The sequence below is a fragment of the Dermacentor silvarum genome, chromosome 4 (genome assembly GCF_013339745.2).
Source record: "Dermacentor silvarum isolate Dsil-2018 chromosome 4, BIME_Dsil_1.4, whole genome shotgun sequence".
Classification (NCBI taxonomy): Eukaryota; Metazoa; Arthropoda; class Arachnida; order Ixodida; family Ixodidae; genus Dermacentor; species Dermacentor silvarum.
Window position 1 is genome coordinate 90,535,697 of NC_051157.2, and position 20,000 is coordinate 90,555,696.

Genomic DNA, 20,000 nt, shown 5'->3' on the forward strand with positions numbered 1-20,000 from the left:
TTTTGTGTTCGTTACATTAAGTTCTTAGTTCACTCACAGTGACAACGCCTTTTAATAAGCTAGCTCGCAATAAGCAATTTTATTATCTCTATTTCTCCCTGTCTCTCCCTCAGAATAATTCGGGCGCTCAAGATAGAGGCATGGTTAATTTTTACAGTCAATGGAATTGTCAGTTTTGATGTGATCTTCATTTTTGGAAGACGACATGTAGAACTGGGCAATCTGCTGAGAACGTTTTGGTGGCTTAGTGAAAAATGTACAAGACTTAAAATTTCGTGTGTAAAACGTACTCAGCCGTTGACCTACAATTACGACGAAAGCAGGTGCTGCGTACTTTTTGGCACGAGGGCATTGTATGCCATCCTGATCACCCAACTGGGCCCCGTTACACCAGCCCTCCCCCGAATTAAAACAAGGGCTTAGTCATTGCCGCGTTGAGGCTCGAAAACTCTTCTTTAAACATTTTCTTCGATTCGGATGAATGGTACTTAACTGGTTGAATTGTGTCATCGGTGAAGTGGAACAGCGTTAAATTAAAAAGGACGCGAGAAAACGACATAGCATGGTGAGGCGCCAATAGAACTAATATACAGGGTGTCCCATCTCTCATCCACCAAGATTTAAAGATATGCAAATGCCACGTAGCTGGACAGAACCAAGGTAGTGTTATTTGCCATCGCTTGGAGATACTCATACTATTGTTTGCATTCCGCGTAATTACATAATTAGTTTAATAAATCATTCAACTTCTCAAATATTATAATTAGATGAAAAGTGTCAGTGAAAAAATTGTAGAGCAACATGAAAAATTCTCGATGCAGTTTTCTGTTGCTCAATACGTGCTGCATAGAAGTGCTTTTTTTTTTTTTTTTCGAGAGTGAAAGAAGCCCGCGAATACACGCAAGGTGCCCCGAGCGACCAGTCGCGCTGCAATTTTGCGTTTATTCGCAACATTGCAGCTGACTGGCGATCCTGAATTCTTGTTCCCTCACCTTCAATCACCTCCCGCTAGACCTGCGCAGTTGAAGCCGGGCAGCTCTAGTTTGTTCCTATTGCATGTTTACGTTGGCGACGCGGCCGCCTCCTCCGATGGTGCACTGACGCTGCCACCTCGGGGTGACGTGCTGGTCTTGCTCATTTGGTTCAACATTTTCACCTCCTCTTTCTGTTTGAGGACAATCCTAGGAATTCGCCTCGTGTGGTCCATCGCAATTTGAGTGCATTTTTTTTTCTTTTTTTTCTTTTTTTTACTTTACTGAGCACAAAGATATGGCTGAGGCCTGCCATCTGGCCTGTGCAAACACCGCTCATTTTACCTAAATTTAGACACTTGTGGCATTGTAGTGGTAGGGGCACATAAGTTCGCACGTGGTGTCGGACGTATGACGTGACCAGGTAGAATGTATACCTCGGAAAGAAGCTTGACGCTCGCCGATCGGCAGTGTTTTGTGAAAATCTTTGGGATCGGTAAACGAGAGTATATTCAGAGACGCCCTGGAGTGAAACATGCTTTATCGCCTATGAGCAGCTCATCACAAGGAATTGTGTCAACACTGCCGATCTGCCTCAACGGGTGAATAGGGGCTGCTTTGTTTCTGCGGGCACTACTGGGATTATGTAGGACAATGTTATAAACGCTTAATAAGGACCGCATAACGGCTAGTAGCACATCGACTTGAGCTCCGAGTTTTTCAGTAAACAAGCGCGCAACGCAACAACATGGACAAATAATGTTTTTTTTAATACAAATTGGAAGTTTGCCTTCATACTATATAGACCACCATGTACATACCCGTGTTTGTGAGCAAGTGGTGCGCGAGGAAGACGGCTAGAGGATGCGATGGCACCTTTTCGAAGTTTTAACACTTGACAGTGTCAACGCTTGTTCATCACACAAACGAGACACATGCTAAGTCGCGCAAGGGGTGCACATTGATGCCAGCATGCAGATGGACCCACAGACTGAATGCTCAAACGCATAAATTGCACGAATATAATATTATGGGCGTGGCCGCAGGGATACGCTAAACTTTCCTTCAAATGTCCCTTTCAAATATCCCTCTCAAGTTTCCTTCGATGATGCCTTTCAGAATCGATGCATATAGCGCAGTTTGAAGGCTCATCTTTTACAGGGCGTGCTCTGCTGGTCGATCTACTCGTCGAGCATTACACGATCTGCGCCACCACTTCGTTCACCTCATCTTCCTTGTCACTTTTGCCATGCGTCTCTCCACTTCAATTAGCACAGTCTGCTTTCGTGAAGCGCAAATGCTACAGGCGGCTAGCGGCTCCGTTTGAGTACATACTTTCAAGAACGCGCCGAACGCGCGCACCGCCCCGTCGAAGTCGTTATAGCTTTCATCACCGTCTGTGCGCACATGGCATTGCCGCGAGGCGGTATGTACCCGGATGGTTCTGGTCGACGCACACGCGGTATTTAGCAGCGTCCCGCGCGCGCTCTTGACTCGCGATGCCGCGCACTCACGGATACAGTGAAAGGTCGTGTCTCGAGAGACACTGACGTGCCCCACAGAGGGCGACGCGCATTGACGTCCTATTTCTGATCGAGTTCCGGCTTAAAGCGCATCACGCCGCGGGGCCCGGAATTGCGCCCTCGTCCTGACAGCTGCCGTCGCCGTCGAGATGGCGCACGCATGGCTGCTGCCGTCGTCGTCGTCAGTCAGTCGCGGTGGCAAATCCGCCACCCAGTATATAGACGCGTTAACACATGTCGTTGCGGCCCGACCCGTACGTGTATGTGGGACACTGTGTGGGAACAACTGTCGGTCGTATAGACTCGAGGCTCTTGAGCCGACGCCCGAGACGCGCGGAATGTTACGCCATGTTTCGGCGACATTCCGAACGCCTTGCGCGTTGACAGTCGACATTGCCCGTGTATCTACTGAATGTGTGTGCATGGTCTTCATTCGTGTTGCTTTTTTTGAGAACTGAGGTGTGTCGAGATTTGCCTTGAACCGTTGCGTTCTTCCTTCAATACACGGGTACTGAAAATGTCAAGTTTATAAGCTCCCGCCAGTGCGCCAAAGCAACGTTGAAGTCCTACGGTATCAGCTGTCACTGCCATTGACTATATACTTGACTGTTGGTTTTCGCATCTTCTATAGTTACCATAGGTAATAAAAAACTATAGCTTGTTTCTACGTGTCTCTTTTGGGGAAGGAGTCCTCTTATTGGTATACAAGTTCTGTCTGTGCGCGCTTGCTTTGGCGATAGTGCGTCAATAACAAGTAATACAGGGCTTGGATAACATAAAAGAGGATATAATTTTACAAAACAAAAATTTTCATCGCTCTCTCTTTATGTTTTATTACTTGGCATAATACTCAGTAAGTAACGATCAGTCAAGAAATATCCGATATAACTAAATGAATCGACGCAGAACATGTGAGACATGTTCTGGTGTTGACTTCTGAGCGTAAACACTAATGTCGACCGTCATTTATTCTCATATTTTTCATGTAAAGAAGCGTGCGGTACTTCCATCTTTTGGCGTCAAGGCAAGCGCGCCATCCTATAGTGTTTCGCTTTAGCTTTGACCGTGCTTTCGCTTTAGCTTTGACCGCGAAAACAATTGCTTCGGCAATTGTTTTCTGTAACTGGCAAGTCTCTCGAGCTGGTCTTGGTTTTGAGTCTCATTCAATCAAGCTGTAGCCCCTTACGAAATTCCGTGCAACCCTTGACTGTTCATTTCTCTAAAAGCCTTCATGCTGTCGTTTTCCGATGGTGGGCTGCACAACCAGATCAGAACCCTCACAGGGAGAGATGATGATGACATTTCAGACAAGTCTCTTGATTCGCCAGACTTGACGTCAGATAGGCGCGTTCGGCTTCTCATAATGTCGAAGCACAAGTAGGTGGCCTAATAGAATCTGCTTACGGCTTATACTATTCGTAACCAATCGATATGTATAAATTCATCCGTACATGACCTTGGTTTGCCGAATTAACTCGCAACATGTTAGAAACGAATGTTTATTCCGCATGAACTGCTCCAAATATTGAAGTGCTGTAAGCGCACAGGCAGTGCCCCCAGTATATACTCCTTAGCAGAAAAAAAAAAAAAGACGAAAGAAGTTGCATTTCTCTCTCCCCCCCCCCCCCCTTCAGAGCTCTTCACAAGCTGAGGTAGAGAAAGAAAACAAGGAAATACAGGGAGGTTAACAAGATGGACGTTCGGTTGGCTACCCTTCACCGGGGAGAGGGGATAAGGAATTGTAAGAAATAAAAAAGAATGCAAAGGGCAAAACGGGAGAGAAGATATAATGTCAGCGCCTTGTCGTAACCAGCGGATATGTCTTGTGTGTACCACCATGTGCAGTCTCTTTTTATTTCACAACTTTATCAAGCATATCGGAAGCTCTTAAAAAATGTCATGCCTCCAAAAGTTAAGGTAATTTCACATCTCTACATAAGAAAACGAACGTTGCTGTGCAAGTGTCACAGGTGTCATTGATTTTGTGCACTGAAATGCAGTACTGCTCGGCTTCGAAGAAACCTTACTTCTTAACTAGCTGTTCTTTTCTGTCTCCCTCGGTTGCCTTAGGTTTTGTTTGAACAGTTCCGGTCAACCGATAAACAAAAATTCTGGCGCTGTAGCAAAAGTTAATGAACGATTCCTAATGAACGGCCTTGCAGTGAAGAAGCTATACGATCCACAAACTGTCCCTCGCAAATAAGCGCTATACGATTTCCCGGTCTCCTTCCCAAACCATTCGCGGCGACCAATCGCTTCTTCTCCGGCGAATCTCGTATAATGAGCACGTGCACGGCTTATAAACCAACGCTGGTGCGAAGAAACCAACACTTGTCGGCTCCCGGAACAAATGTTATCACGCGGATAAGAGGGTGGGAAGCAAAAAAGAAGAAAAAAAAAGTGGTTGGGAAGAGGCAGCGACCAGCAGATCGAGAGCTGCTGCGCCCACAGTGCTATGGACAAGGCACAAAGAAGCAGAACCCCGAGAGAGCCGCACGGAAGCCGGAATCATTCTGCTCGCAAGCTACCAAGCGTCCATTTCCAATCTGCTCCGCATCATTCACGCTTCCCGGAGCGGTGCGCTTTGATCGAGCCTGCCGCATCGCCAACCTCCCTCCCCCCCTTTTACGCTCTTTCCGCAGCTCAGACCGCTGCTTACCACTGGAGAGACCGACGGCCACCACTCCAATCCTCTCCGTGCGCGCTCGGGTTACGTGAGCGCGGCGAACGGCGGCGTGTAGCGGCGTCGCCGGCCGCGTCGCCGACACGCCTTTGTGCGCTCGCTCGCTCGCTCTCTCTCTAGCTCTGTCGGCGTGCTTTCCCCGAGGGATGCGTTGAGCGCGCTCTGTGTATCCAGGGGACAAGCACCAGTGGCGACAGAAACGGCCCGACACCCCTGGGCACGCGACTGTCGCGTATACGAAGGAACGAACGCCGCACGCAAGCACAGGACGTACAACGCGAGAAACGAGACGAAGAAGAACAAAAAAGGAAGTATGGTTCATGCAATGCAACTGTGGGATTGGACTGAACGTGTAACGTGATCTCGATGTGCGAAAAAAAAAGAAGAAAGAAAGAAACATGCTCCCGCATTTCTGTTCTTTCTCTCACTCTCTGTATATTTCTCTCTCTTTGCCATTATTTTCTCTCGCGCACAGTTCTTTTCCGTTTCCTCTGCTCCGCAGGGATCTCGCGGGCAACGGAAATTCTCTCTCCGCGCTTTGTTGCTGCGAGAGCTTCAGATCGAGCCGATAAGATTGCGAGTTGATGAAAGCGAGCGACAACCATATTGGGCGATGTTAGGTAATGGGCTCCCATCGGCGGCGCGTATAGCAAGGATAGCTCCACAATGCTTTCCCGGCGTAATGAACGTTGCGTCAACGTGTTGAGAAACTCAATCTGCTGCTGGTGTTCTGTATTTTCTTTCGTTATATTTTCATCTCTTTCGAATCCCTTCCTTGCCAGAAAAAAAAAGCCTATGACACTGCTTTGAGCACCGTATGTTGCTGCTTCGCGAGAATATATGCTTTACAATGCGCGCAGTTTAAACGAGAAAAAGCAAACATCGTGTAATTTAATTTGCGTTGCTGGTGGACAGATCACTTTTCCTAATTAGATTATCTAAGGTGGACTCACGACTGTAAAGGTGCCTTAGTCTCAATATTCTATTCTTCAAGCCCTGGTAGTCCAATGTCAGGTCGTGTACGCCTACTTTTAGTTCTGTATCTTGCATTTTTCAATCTTCTGTATGGCGTCTTGTTTTCAATTCAAAGGGGAGCTATCATCAAGGCGCAAGAAAGTATACTGAACCAGAAACTAAAGGACAGACGAGCGCCACCCAAGTGATGGTCCTCTGTCCTTCAGCAGAAACGCATATTGCGCAGACAGTAGAAAATGTTTCAATTCTATTCAATGTTTACATATTGGAACTCAGTAAAAACTCAATGTTTATGTCGGGTCTCTTGATGTTGTACCGAAACATGGCTCTGCGCACACCGAGCGTCTGGGTGCGCATCAAACCGAGCGTGAACTCTTCATGATAATGATACATTGCGACAAAGTTGTTAAACTGACGCCTTCCGTTTCGGTCGTTTGGCCCTAAAGCTTTGAAGCACGCTCGATTGCTGTCGACTGTACAGGCGCACACTGAAGAGATTCACTTTAAAAAAAGGAAGAAAAAGAAGGAAAATAAACGTAACGCATTTTGTTATTTGCTCACCGAGGATCAACGTAAACACACTCGTCATTGCAAATGGCTCGAATATCCACGCACTGACGCCTCAAGTGCCTTCGCGTGCTTCTTGGGGAGACATGGAGCAAAAAAAAAAAAGTAAAAGAAATAGAGACTTACATTAATGCTCGCAGTGGCTAACGGCAGTCTTCTCGAGCAAGAAAGCTGTAACCGTTCACTTCTTAAATCTACACCGAGCACATGAGACGGGTTGGCAGCGAAGCGCAGCTAACGACGTCCCTCGAAGAAATGAACCCGCTTGTGTTGTTTTTATCTTCACCCACTAATTTTTTTTTATATATGCCGGGCTCTCGGGGGAGTTGAGGCGACCGCAAAGCGTCGTTGCTAGCCCATCAATGGACCTAATTATCGGGAGGTTCACCGATGCGTTTCAAACAGCGCGCAGAAGGCCGCCCGCATACGATTTCATCTTATTTTCCTGCCTTACAGCTTGTACACGTTTGATTCTGTACTGACCGTCCGCTTTGAATTCAGCGCTCCACATAAATTTACGTGCTATTATTTTTTGTCCGCGTGTGTCTCTGTGCGATGTTTATGCCAGCATTTTTGTTCCACGAGACCGGCCCATCCTCCTCCCGCACATTTTTTTTTTTTTTTTTCAGAGTGGTTCACTGAATGATCTCGCCTTCTACCTCGGATTACCGAACGCTGTCTTTTCAGCAGCACCTACGCGTTCGCAGGAGAAGCGCCTCCCCTGTGTCGACGTCCGCGACGAGCAGTATGCGCATAATCGACTGCGCAAGGAAGCGGCGTGCTCACTTTTTTTCCCCATTATTTTTGTGTGTGCGTCTTTCTTTAGAGCTGTCTTCCTCACGCATGTGCTTCTGCGCCTTTTGGGACAGCCATAAAAAGGTGTCATTAGGTACACATTATTGCGCCCGCGAAGGCAAGGTTCTCTTATTTGCTTGCTCGGCGTTCCTAATTGCTTGTGTACGTATGCATCCACTGAGTGGCCGCAAATGCGCTGTCAACTGACTGGGTGGCAGGGCGCGATTCGAAGCGGGAGCGAGTCTTTCAGTTTTGGGGATGAGCAAATACTCTCTGTGTGATGCTAGGATCTTGTTTTATTGCCTCTTTATCTCTTGCCCCTCTGTGTATAAAGTACCCTTCCTTTCTTTGACAGGCGCACGAATCTCGAACGTGGCCACGGCGTGCAAACTGAAAGCGTATCATTTCCGAGGGAACAGCGGGTGAGTGAGACTCTGGGTCTGGGACACAGTAATGGAGGCAACCTCGGAGCCTAATGAACCATTGAAAAAGTAGTAATGTTTATCAGGGATGTTTCTCGTTCGCCAAAAGGTGAAAGTGCGATAGAAATCTGCGTGTTGTTATTTCTGCGCTCTTGTCGCGAATTTTTCTTTAACGCTATTGCCGAGATTGCAGTGCGTTGTTACTTGACGACAACACTTAGGCTGCAGGAAAGGTTCGCTGTAGGTTTCAATGCCCATTCACAAAGGAAGATTGACGTCTGCAGCATTCACTTTGATTTTAGAGCCAAAAGACGGCAATCTGTTTTTGTTATTCGACCTATTTCGTTACGCGCAGCATGTTGCGCTCAAGCGCAGTGACATCCTGAGTTGTCGCCGCCAAACAAGGACAGCAAGGCTATGGTTGCAGTCCTCGTTCTAAGGCTGCTTTAACTGCATCAGTGCGTCGTAAACATGTGTGCTTGTATGTATACAGAAGGGCCGCGAACAACCAGCCTCTCTAATTTTGTTATGAGGTTGTTCCTTTTAGGTCCGAAGCACTTGAGGAGACCGGCCTGTCGGCGTTTAATGCGATGTCATGTCGCCCTGGTCACGCGCAAAAACAAGATCTCAAAACATGGTCAAAACAAGTGCAGAATTGATCTAAACCAGTTCAAACTAAACTAGCATGTTTCAGAATAATTAAAAAAACAGGAATAATTAAGCATTAAGCGCATTAACTAACAGAAAGTCGTTAAAATCGCTTCTACCATCAGCAAAGGCTCTCGCTCCATGTGCGTGGTGGTTTGTTGGCTCCATGCGCGTGGCGGTTTCCCACCAATTGTGCCTTAGCACAGATGTCAAAACAGATGATGGATTGCTAAACACAAGATAAACACACGACAAAACAAGATAAACACAAGGACAACACAAGGGAAACACCGACAAATCACTGCTTCTGACTTCGCCAGCTTTCAGTCTATAGCAGCAGTGGGTCGAAAGTATCGACTCAGATTTATTTCAACGCGTTTTTTTTTCTTTTCCTTTTTTTCCATACTCGCAGGCAATTTTAGGACCACTGTAAACACAAACAAATATGCCGTAACCTTCTGCATACAACTCCGTAAGGCGGTTCTGAACAGGGTGTAGTCGTTAATTGCAAGTAACACTTCTTACGTGAACCACTTGTGGCAATGGTTTAAATGTCTTCGGGTCTCCTTGTCACCAACAGTATTTTGTAAAAGAAATTAACAAAAAGAAGTATGCCGTCCCGCTGCTGCGTGACGGGTTACTTTATTCTGCGCAGTAATCAACGCAAAATGTGTGTTTTTTTTTCCTCTGTGAGACTAACTTTACGAATAGCATTCCGTGCACCTTTGCGTTTAGAGTATAGCTACAACATTTGTGGTTATACGTTGGTAACAACTAACGGAATTTTGACATGCAATATTCACTGAGTGTATGAGAATGCATGTGGAAGAGCCATGATTAATTTTAGTTATTTACAATCTTTTAACGTGATCCTTTCATGAGAACACACGGACGTTTTTTTTTTTTTTTTTTTTTTTTTTTTTTTTTTTGTAATCGGCCCACATTAAAGTGTAGCTTCTATGGTCGGTTATTGAGCCCGCTAGCCACAGCTCGCCAGGAGAATGTTATAGCCACTGCAGCTGCGTACTCGACTGATGCCTGAGTACACTGTATCTATTCATTTATCCCCGATGCACATAAACTGTATACGTCTTTACTGACTTGGAACGTCTTTACTGATTGACTTGAGAGCGCTGAATAATACAGCAACTGCGGTGTGCACATTCATTTATCATCTAGTTTCACGACACTATACGTCTATTTAAAGTGTGACTGACCGGCAGTTGCACTTCGCTCCTTGAAGAAGCAGGACGTGTATCCTGAACAACAACACTTTGCAGTGTGACGAACGTAGTTTAAATCGCAGATTCGGAACCTCAAAGAGGTGCGACGCGATGCCTAACGCATTTCTGTCACATTTACCGCTAAATCTCCCACGAGTTTTTTTCTCTCTCTTACTTTCTTTGTCTTCCTTTCTTTCTTAATCACATTTCTCCTGTGTAATATAGCAAACCATGCATGCGTCTGGTTGACCTCCCTGACTTTCCTTCTGTTTCCTTCTTTCTCTCGCTGTTTCCTCCACGTAAGAATAGATCAGAAGAGCTGCCAGCTAAAGGCGATGCTGTTTACTTGTTTTCTCCTCAGTAGACAGCAAGTTCCACAGCAAACTGCACCGAAGCAATTATGTAGATCTGGCTTGCAGGAAATAAACACCGGAGAGGAGGAATAGCTCCTAATTTGCTCTCGCCTTCTAGCGCCGATCTAAAGAAAGCTCGCATTGCTTCTTCTTATTTTCGTTTTTTTTTTTTTGTAAATACTTCTCGACACGACTGTGCCTGCACAAGTGCCCCCGCGTACTCCTCCCCCTCGCTCGCATTCTTTTCGCGGTTTCGCTCGCCCTGACCGCGTGCGTCCGCATCAGAATCCGCAGCGGCAGCACACGCGAGCCTCGACGGCGCAAGGGGCGCGAAGAAGGCGTGTCCCCGGGGCCGCGCCCCCCTCGGGGCCCGGGGCGTCCCACCGGCGAACAACCCCCCCCCCCCCCCCTCCCTTCCTTCCTCCATCTAACTGGGATCTACACTTGACGATGCCCGCGCACGTAATGGCGGTCGCTGCTTCTCGCGAGGACATAATGTGCAGCGTTGGTTGTCCTGGCGAGCGAACCTGTCCACGGGGAATTTCGGTGGCGGTCTGCGTCCTACGGACCGAAATTAAGCGGAATAACAGGCGCTGGCCTAGCACGACCCTAAAGTTTCTCACGCGCGTCTTTCTTTTCTTTCTTTCTTTCTTTCTTTCTTTCTTTCTTTCTTCTTTCTTTCTTACTTTTTTTTCTGATATTGGCCACACGGAAGTGTAGCCAGGAGAGAACAGCGTGGTGCATTGTTTCGAAATTGCCGCCGTTTCTTGCAGAAGGGGCCTGACAGCTGAATCTAATGCTAAACTCGCCATTTCTCGTTGTAAAAGGTAATCGTATTGAGCCAGAATGCGTTATCAGGGGCTCGGCGTATTGACAGTTTCTGACATCACATCGATATGTTCCAGATAGTGGTAGCGTACGGCTGTGGCCCATATCGAGGGATTCCACAAAGTGGTCCGTGGCACCTTGCATTGCCACCAAGCGAAGTTTTCATATAAATGCCTCGGTGAAACTAAAGCTTCTATCACATACCGGAGGGAACAGGAAGTAGAACGCTGTTTTTTTTTTAATCTGCGCGTTGCTGTATGTATAATAGATATGGGTATTGTACCTCGTTGGTCGACGTGGACAACGATGGCTCGCATCCCAAGAAACACGATGGGCGACAAGAGGTTCAGCCGGGGCTGTGGTTAGAAGCGCCCTATTCTGTGACCTCCAAAAGCACGAAGGAGGGTAGTGCCCCTTATTTTGTCTAAAGCCACTTCAGTATCAGTTCATTTTGCATCTTTGAATTGTAATCTCGGGTGTTACGTGCCTGAACCATGATTTGATTATGAGGCAGGCCGTAATGGGGGACTTCAGATTCATTTTGACCGCCAGAGGGTCTTTAACGGGCCCTCAATGCGCGGTACACGGGCGTTCTTGCATTTCGCCACCATCGAAATGCGGGCGCCGTGGTCCAGATTTGATCCTGCGACCTCGCGCTTAGTAGCACAATACCATAGCCGCTAATCCGAACTCAAGTTTGACAGGGCTCCCGGTCATTTTCGAGGTACTTTTCTGCAGATAATTTAACACCAGGGTGCAAAGAGAATATTGAAAAAAATCCGTACACCATGTTCATTAATCATGATATCGATGCAGTCACCTAATGATTGGTGCTGAAAAAAAAAGAAAGAAAAGCTATAGCAGGACAGTTACAAAAAAGAATGAAAAGTACTATAACGGAACAGCAGCGCAAATTACAAGCCCCATATGTATTGCCATTTTCGAAACGAACACTGTCTGAAAATGGTTACAGGGTGATCAAAGTTAAGTTGATGGGGTTTTTTTTTTCTTTCTTTAGTTAGGCGCTGAGACGTACGTGAAGACCACCTCTATACAGTAGGGTTATGTGGCAAGTGGGACACAAAGTGAAATGATAATTATCGCTGTTAGCAGTGCAATTAACAAACATTGAATAGTTAACTTTTGAGTGGCTGCACTATAAGCAGGCACGTTTGTATTGAAAAGTTAGAGGGAGTCGTGTTTCTGCAGAGTTACACTTGGCAGAATTCTTCTAGCGTATCCGTGCTTTGAGATATCGAACTGCGAAGTTTAATTGTCGTTCGCATCATTACGCATGCAAGACAGTGACGACCAGCGCAAAGCTCCTTCTTTAACTCGGTATAACAGAAGCTATACCATTATTACAGGCTGTGCGGTTCCGTGTTTTGATAGCAGTTCCGACTTCTGCGCTTTGCGATTGCGTCAGCCGAGAGTGAAAGGGGGCAGTTATCACTTCTGCCTATGCCTCCTCCCCGTCGTCAGACTAAAAGCCGTATGCAAAAGGCGCGTCACATAAGGGAAGAGCTTTGCACCGGTCGTCACTGTCTTGCATGCGTAATCATGCGAACTGCAATTAAACTTCGTCGTTCGATATCTCAAACCACAGATACGCTAGATGAATTCTATCAAGTGGAACTGTGTAGAAACACGACTGCCTCGAACTTTTCAATACAAACGTGCCTGCTTACTGCAGGCACTCAAAATTTAATTATTCATTTTTTGTTAATTGCGCTGCTAACAGCGATAATTATCATCTCACTTTGTGTCCCCCTCGCCACATAACCCTACTGTTGAGGTGGTCTTCACGTATGCCTCAGCACCTAATTAAAAAAATCACCGCTCAAGCACACCGCACCGCCAAAGCACTCCGCACCGCCCAAGCACCCCGTAACCAGTGAAGCTGAAACGTGCTGCCCCGGTGCTTATGACTGGGTTAATCCCGACGTTTAATAAAAGCATTTCTCAATTCTTGGTTACATCTTTCTGTTTCTTAATGAGGTTACACACACGTCCGACTGCGACGGAGAGAATGACGTCACTGACGGTATGCCCGCAGTCCGCCGTTGTCGCTTGCGTTCGATGTGCCGAGTTTGCTCGGCGGCGTTGTCAGCAGCATTTGCTCGCCATTGCCACTTCAGATTCTTCGAAATTAAATTGCTTGAAGATTTAATATGATCCTATGTAGTGAAGAAGAGGAAGAAGGAGCGCTCTTGCGTCTGTCGCTGTGCACGCGATCAGCGTTCGTGGACTACCTCGATTGTGTGAGACGTCATTGCCGTCTAATAAATCGTCACTACATTTGGTGGAGGCGCTGCAATCCCAGACCTCACCCTGGAACTTCGCAGCCGAACGTTGCCGACTGCTTCAGCCACTACCATGCTCTAGCCTACCGACCATCAGCCTGCAGCTTCCGCCGCTCCCATCATCTGCGGCGCCGTTCAGCGGCAGCGTCTTTAGCGGAGTCGGTGAGACTGACGTGGAAGATTGGCTCTCTACCTATGAGCGCGTCAGTGAACACAAGAAGTGTGATGACCCGACGAAGTTACGTACCGTCATCTTCTATCTTGCTGACGTTGCGAACCTCTGGTTCCACAGTCATGAGTGGGAACTCCAAACCTGGTCCGCTTTCAAGACAGCATTCGTGGAAGTCTTCGGCCGTCCAGCTTTGCGAAAGCTTCGTGCTGAACAGCGTCTACCCCAGCGTGCTCAACAGCCCGGCGAGACGTACACCAGCTACATAGAGGATGCCGTGGACATTGGCGCCCGCGTCAATTCCACCATGGGTGAAGAGGACAAGGTGAAGCACATCCTCAAGGGCATCTCTAAGACAATGACTGGTCCATACCCCCTTAAGTAATGGCTCATAACCCTGTAAACGCGGCCTCCCCATTACGACGACAGAAGAGAAGTGAAATCTTCAGAGCCCTTCCCTGTCGAGAAAATTCGGGTAAGCGAAACTTGTGGCATGACGACACTGTCGCAGGCGTTCCGCTTCGTTTGCCCTAAACTCAGGGTCGGCGGCTCTTCGCTGACGTTAGGCCTCAACATCGCGCTCTCGCAACTCGGGGTCCGCGGCTCTTCACTGATGTTTCGCCTGGGCTTCGGAAGGCTTCACGCTAGAATCGGACGACAAGCTTCGCTTACCCCCATTTTCTCGACAGGGAAAGGCCGGTGAATTTCTCTCTTTGGGTCTCACGTGTGACAAGGGTAGTTAAAGGGCGCGTTGCAGCTCCCCGAGCCATTGAGCTTGGACCCTTTCTGCACAATCGCCAAGATCAGCCCACATGAATGGGGTATGTGCCATTGAGCTTGGATCGGCCCACTTTTCAGCGTGACACTGCCACCACCACCACGACCACCGCTTAAGATTCTACGCTGGAATGATTAGCAGCAACGCAGCCAGCTGTTGAAGAAGACAACGACGAGGAAAGCGGGAGCAATGGCACGAGCGCGTGACGAGCACGAACACGAGCGCAACCCGATAGGCGCCAATGTGCCAGCTGCGGAAGAAGACGATGACGCTTGAGCCAATGCTGATGATGATAGTTTTCTGTACACAGGCGGCGGACAGACGCTCTCTCGTGTCGCCTAGCCATATAAAGCTTCGCTTAAAAAAACTGTCAACTTAATTTTATTCACCCTGTATAGTACTGCCAATAGTCAGCGCCACAAGCAAAAGAATGCGTACTGTACTGCGAAATGGCGTGAGAAAATGTTTCATACAGTGCAGTTAGCAACACTTCACAATTAAAAATCAATGGCACCTACAAAAATTGGAGGACGCTTAAGCTTCGCCTTTAAGAGTGGAACACGATATCGTTATCAGGCCCCGTTCGCGTCGCATTTTTCTTTCAGTGGAAGCACTTCACTGCAACGTGGGAAAGCCAGCTTAGCCTTTAAGAGTGGAGCACGATAGCGTTATCAGGCCCCGTTCTCGTCGCATTTTATTGCGATAGCAATTATATGGACACTTCAACCGAATTTCTGCCGTCGGCGTCGCCGTCGCCGTCGCCGTGAGGTTCCGTATAGATAAAATCTTCGCCGCGCGCCGTATGCCCAGCGGAAGCGTGCGGGGACGCGCGCTATCACGGAGAGCGAACGCACTCAATCTCCCACGCGCAAGCAAGGAAGCGGAAAGCCAGCGCCGGAGGGAGCAGGGGGGGGGGGGGGCGCACTTCTCTGCCAACAACCGCGCTCGTCGCTCGTCCGCACAGACTCTTATCTCTCCCACGCGCAAGCAAGGAAGCGGGAAGCCAGCGCCGGAGGGAGCGGGGGGGGGGGGGGGGGGGCGCACTTCTACGCTGCCAACAACCGCGTTCGTCGTTCGTTCGACCGCACCGTCTCTTATCTCCACACGGCTCTGACTTTTATGCGCCGTGCATGCGCCGCTCAGTTTCCGTTGAAGCGATAGACCGCAAGTACCTTCGTCCGCTGCCAGCGTTTTGATAGTCGCTGGCTGCAGTCATTCTGTGTGATCTATTCATGTTTGTTTGTGCGCGCTCACACCATGCTTGTTCATTCAGTTAGTAATAGTCGGGCCACATTTTCCAACGCGCGCTACACATGCAATGCTGCCCAGATCGGCAGTGCAGCACTACAGGTGTGTCCCTTCGCACGCGCTGCCCACGGTAAGCGCTTCTCATCAACACCACCGTTTCACACGCGCCTTCTCGTCGTCATCGAGTCTCTCTTTATGTCGGTCTACTTACGCCGCAGCACACCTGCTTACTTAATCAGCTCATGTTTACTACAATTCATATTGCTACCAAGGCCGCTCACCTTACTTCGTATGACATTGCTGTGTTGCTATCGCATTCATTGCTTCGCCCTTAGGGCGAAACTGTGACATTTTTTTTTCTTTCAGTGGAAGCACTTCACTGCAACGTGGGAAAGCCAGCTTACAAAGGCCAAGCTTACACCGATCCCCTTAAAGTCGGCTTCACTTTTAAACAGAAATGCATTGCTGGGAAGACTTTTTTCCAGTCGACGTTTTTCTAGACGTTTTCCAATATAAGTGGTCTTATACTAAAATGGGAAGGCCCAAGCATTTTTAATTATTTTATTAATTGTTTGCTATTGCCCCGACGAGCGCGCGTGTCCAAAACGAATTAGGTAGGCGAGGTCTCAGGAGGAGGAAGGAAATAAACTTTATTGAAGACAAGGGGAGGGGGGGGGGGAGCCGAGATCAGGCAGAGGGGGCTAGAGTGGCGTCCAGCTGGCCGCGACCTTCGCCACCCAGTCCGCCAGCCCGGCTTGGGTTTGAGCGTTAGTAGATTTTAGTACGGAGTCCCACGCCTCCTGTGAGGGAGCTTGCCGTAGCAGATTTCTTGGGGGAGGATTATTCCTACAACACCATAGAATATGATTCTTTATCAGGCGTCTGTTGTCGACGCCGTCGGCGTTTTGCCCCGTTCGCTCAAAATGCGTGCGGCGTTGGTGACTGTTGCCGGAGCCTCTGCGCACGCCAGTCACCCCCACGGCCGCCACGCGCGTTTGCTCTACATATATGGTGATGGTAAAGGAGGAAAGAGACGCCTACTTCTGCAGCTTGGGACTGAGGCTTGAGCATTAGTAGATTTTAGCTACCGACTACGGAGTCCCACGCCTCCTGTACCTCCAGCAGCGGGCCCACTCCTGCTTGCCGTAGCACTTCGAGGCGTCGTGGAGTTCCTTGACTCGTCAGGGCTCTCCGGGGACATTTCTACAAGCGGGAATTATTCCTACAACACCACTCTAGGAATACGTGATTCATGACTCTAGCTGGAGCCGTGCTCCCTCAAGGGCTGATAGCGCCAACCTTTCCCTTTCCCTCAAGAGCCACTTACCTTACCTATCACTCCCCGTGAAAGAGCGCGTCCCTCGCGCCCTTTACATTTGAATATAGTCGCCTTTGGATAGATAAAATAGAATTTGGGGGGACATAACAGTAGATGTTTGCGCCCTGCGGAGATCCGTGGCTTGCTTTCTACTAAGGGAAGAATCCGGTGGTGGATATATCCGCCGGTCCTCCCTGTACGCTGGTGACAATTTCATTGTAGCTGTGACTGGGTGTCGTTCCACCTGGTAGCGGTCCCGGACATGCCTCCACCGCCCGGTTAATTAATTCTCGGGCAGCACGGTGGGCCATTTCGTTCCAGCCATTCCCAGAGTGGGCTGGCATCCAGATAAGCGTAACCTTGCCAGCCGGTTCGCTCAGTATTTCGGAGGCTCGTGGGTCTACCGACCCTTGCATGTAACTTCTAATAGCTGACATGGAGTCCGATATTATGAAGCTGTATCGCGATGCTGCTATACCAAGCGCAATTGCGGCTTCCTCGGCTTCGTGAATGGAGCCTGCGCTTATTTTACGTGAGCTCACTGTCTGGCCTTCGTTGCTGACTGCTGCAATTGTGAACGTGTGAGCGCTCTCCTGTGCAGCGTCCACGTATATAGCTGGCTTGCTGCTAAGGCGGCGGCCGAGTGCCTCGGCCCGAGCCTTCCTCCTGCCTACATTGTTTTCTCCCATGTTTCTGGGAAGGGGGGGGGGGGGGATGATAATTTTATTCCTAATGCTGTTGGGAATACGAATTCTATCCGTTATGCCGGCAACGGGGCGGAGATTCATGGCTTCTAGAATTTTGTGTCCTTGAGCAGAACATGAGAGGCGCCACAATTGAGCAGCCTTATGTGCTTCAATAATTTCTTCTATAGTGTTATGCACTCCGAGGTCTAGGAGACGCAGGCTACTTGTGCCTTTAGGGATTCCCAATGCCGTTTTGTAGACCGTCCTGATCATGGTATTGAGTATTTTCAAGTCAGATTTTCGGAGGTAGAGATATGGGCACGTGTAGGCCAGCCTTCCAATGAAGAAGGCTTGGACTAGTCTGCATGCCTCACTTTCTTTCACTCCCTGATTCCGATTTGTCACCCTTCTGAGCATATTACTGAGCTGTTGGACTGTAGTTCGTAGCTTGCTTAAGGTCACTGAATTCTGGGCCTTTTCTTGGATGTGCAAACCGAGTACTCGAATGGTTGGTACTATTGGTACCTGCGCGCCGTCGATTAGAATTTTATACTTGTCTATGGAGTTAGGGAGCTTCCTGCACATTAAGAAAAGTTCCGACTTTTCCGGAGAGCACTCGAGCCCGTTCTTACGAGCATGTCGTTGGACTTCATCTGCAGCCCTCTGCAGTGCTTCCACCACCTCATCTGAAGATCCAGTACGCGTCCATATGGTCACGTCATCCGCATAGATAGCGTGTCTTATGTGCGGGATTGCCGATAATTTTCTTGCAAGTGGATACATTGCAACGTTAAATAGAAAGGGAGAAAGTACAGCCCCTCGAGGGCTACCGCATGTCCCTAGGGTGATCTTGTCGGGCGAAGTCTCAATTTGGCCTGCCAAGGATGCGAGCGCCATCTGGATATCATTTTCGCAAGTGAACTACCCTAGCACGCCGCTGTAGGTCTGGTAGAAATGCTGGAAGAAGGGTTTGTGCTTGAGTTTCCTCGTAACAGAATTATGTTTTCTCGTACATTCAAATTACAATCCGACGCCGAATGGTAAATAATTCGACGCCAAATCCGACGCCGCATGGTAAAGTCGTACTTTACCATTTTTCTTACGGATTTCACTGTGAGAAATTTAATTTTTGTTCACCAAAACCTTGCACCACGTGGAGGGCCTGCTCGGTCGGGGTGGGTGGGGATGATTTTTTCCGCCATGGACGTCGGCATCCACGCCTACGCTGGCGCTGACGCCGACACCGACGCCGGATTTTGTGCGACACGGGGTCCTTAACGCTATCGCGTTAATAACAAACAAAGTAAAACGTTACCTTACCGAACTTCAAGCAAGAGCTAGGAAGCGAACGCTTACGTTAAAATTCACTCAGGGGCTCTCTGTCGATAGGGTCGTCACTTAACAATTCGTTAACTTGTAGAGTTCGTTTTAAATGACGTTCAAATAACTGCTATTACACTGTATAGGAATCTCAATAGTGGAATATCTGGCGCCACAAACAGGCGGATTCTGAATTTTTTTATTTGTAAGTAATGCTTATAATGCAGATTCTGGCGTATTTCAGCCATGCCGGTTATACTTCTTGTGACTTAGATATCTTATGTTAATAAAACGTGCAAGCAAGAAGCAGCACATATAAAAAATTGGCAGAGTAACAAGAACGATAACAAAACAAAAACAAAAAAGAGAGAGAGAAAGTGGTGTCAGAAAGGCAAACGTAAAGACAGGTCACATCAGTAAACGAAAGCCAGACGATAAGTACTCACGGATTGATGTTGTATAAAGGAACCTAAAGTGAGGCCCTATAAAACAAAACAAGAAAGTCAGCTTTCTTTGAAAAATAATCATTCTCCGTTTGTGGCGATCACCCATCTAGTGCCATAAGTTATATGTGGATCTTTAAGCTTCTCGTGCGCGTTAATTTACCAGGTTACCTCCTGCGTTTTCAAATAATCAATGCGTGCCGATGAATGGTCAGCACCGCGGTCTCATTTTCGTACGCTGCCATTTCGGTGGGGGGCAAGGGGGGGGGGGGGAAGGGGGGGGGGGTAGTTTTGACCGCCGAGTCGTGCCGGGCGGCGGCAACGCGCAGCGTCTCATGCCACCGGCGATGATCGTGTGGCGAGCACGAACATTTTTCCGTAGGCCGGTCGCCGGACCACGCTGCGGAGACGATCGGCGAACACTCTGGCCTCATGAATAATGCATACCTGTGCGGGAAGGCGTCATGTCATCGGCCGTTGCCGTCGTCGTCGGTGAGCGGACTGCACAGCGAATCGTGATTGTCGTCGGACGTACTACACATGCGAGCAAAAAAAGAAAATTTAAGATCCTTCAAGGCTAAAGTTACGAAAGCAAGAAAGCTCTTGAAACACATCTTGAAGGGATCGAGAAGTTTTGTCAACCTGAGTAATACAAACCCGCTGACAGAGCGTACACGGCGGCGTGAATATCGATGGCAAGAAAGAGCAGGGAATGGCAATCATAAGTAGGGGCGCGCGAATAGTGAT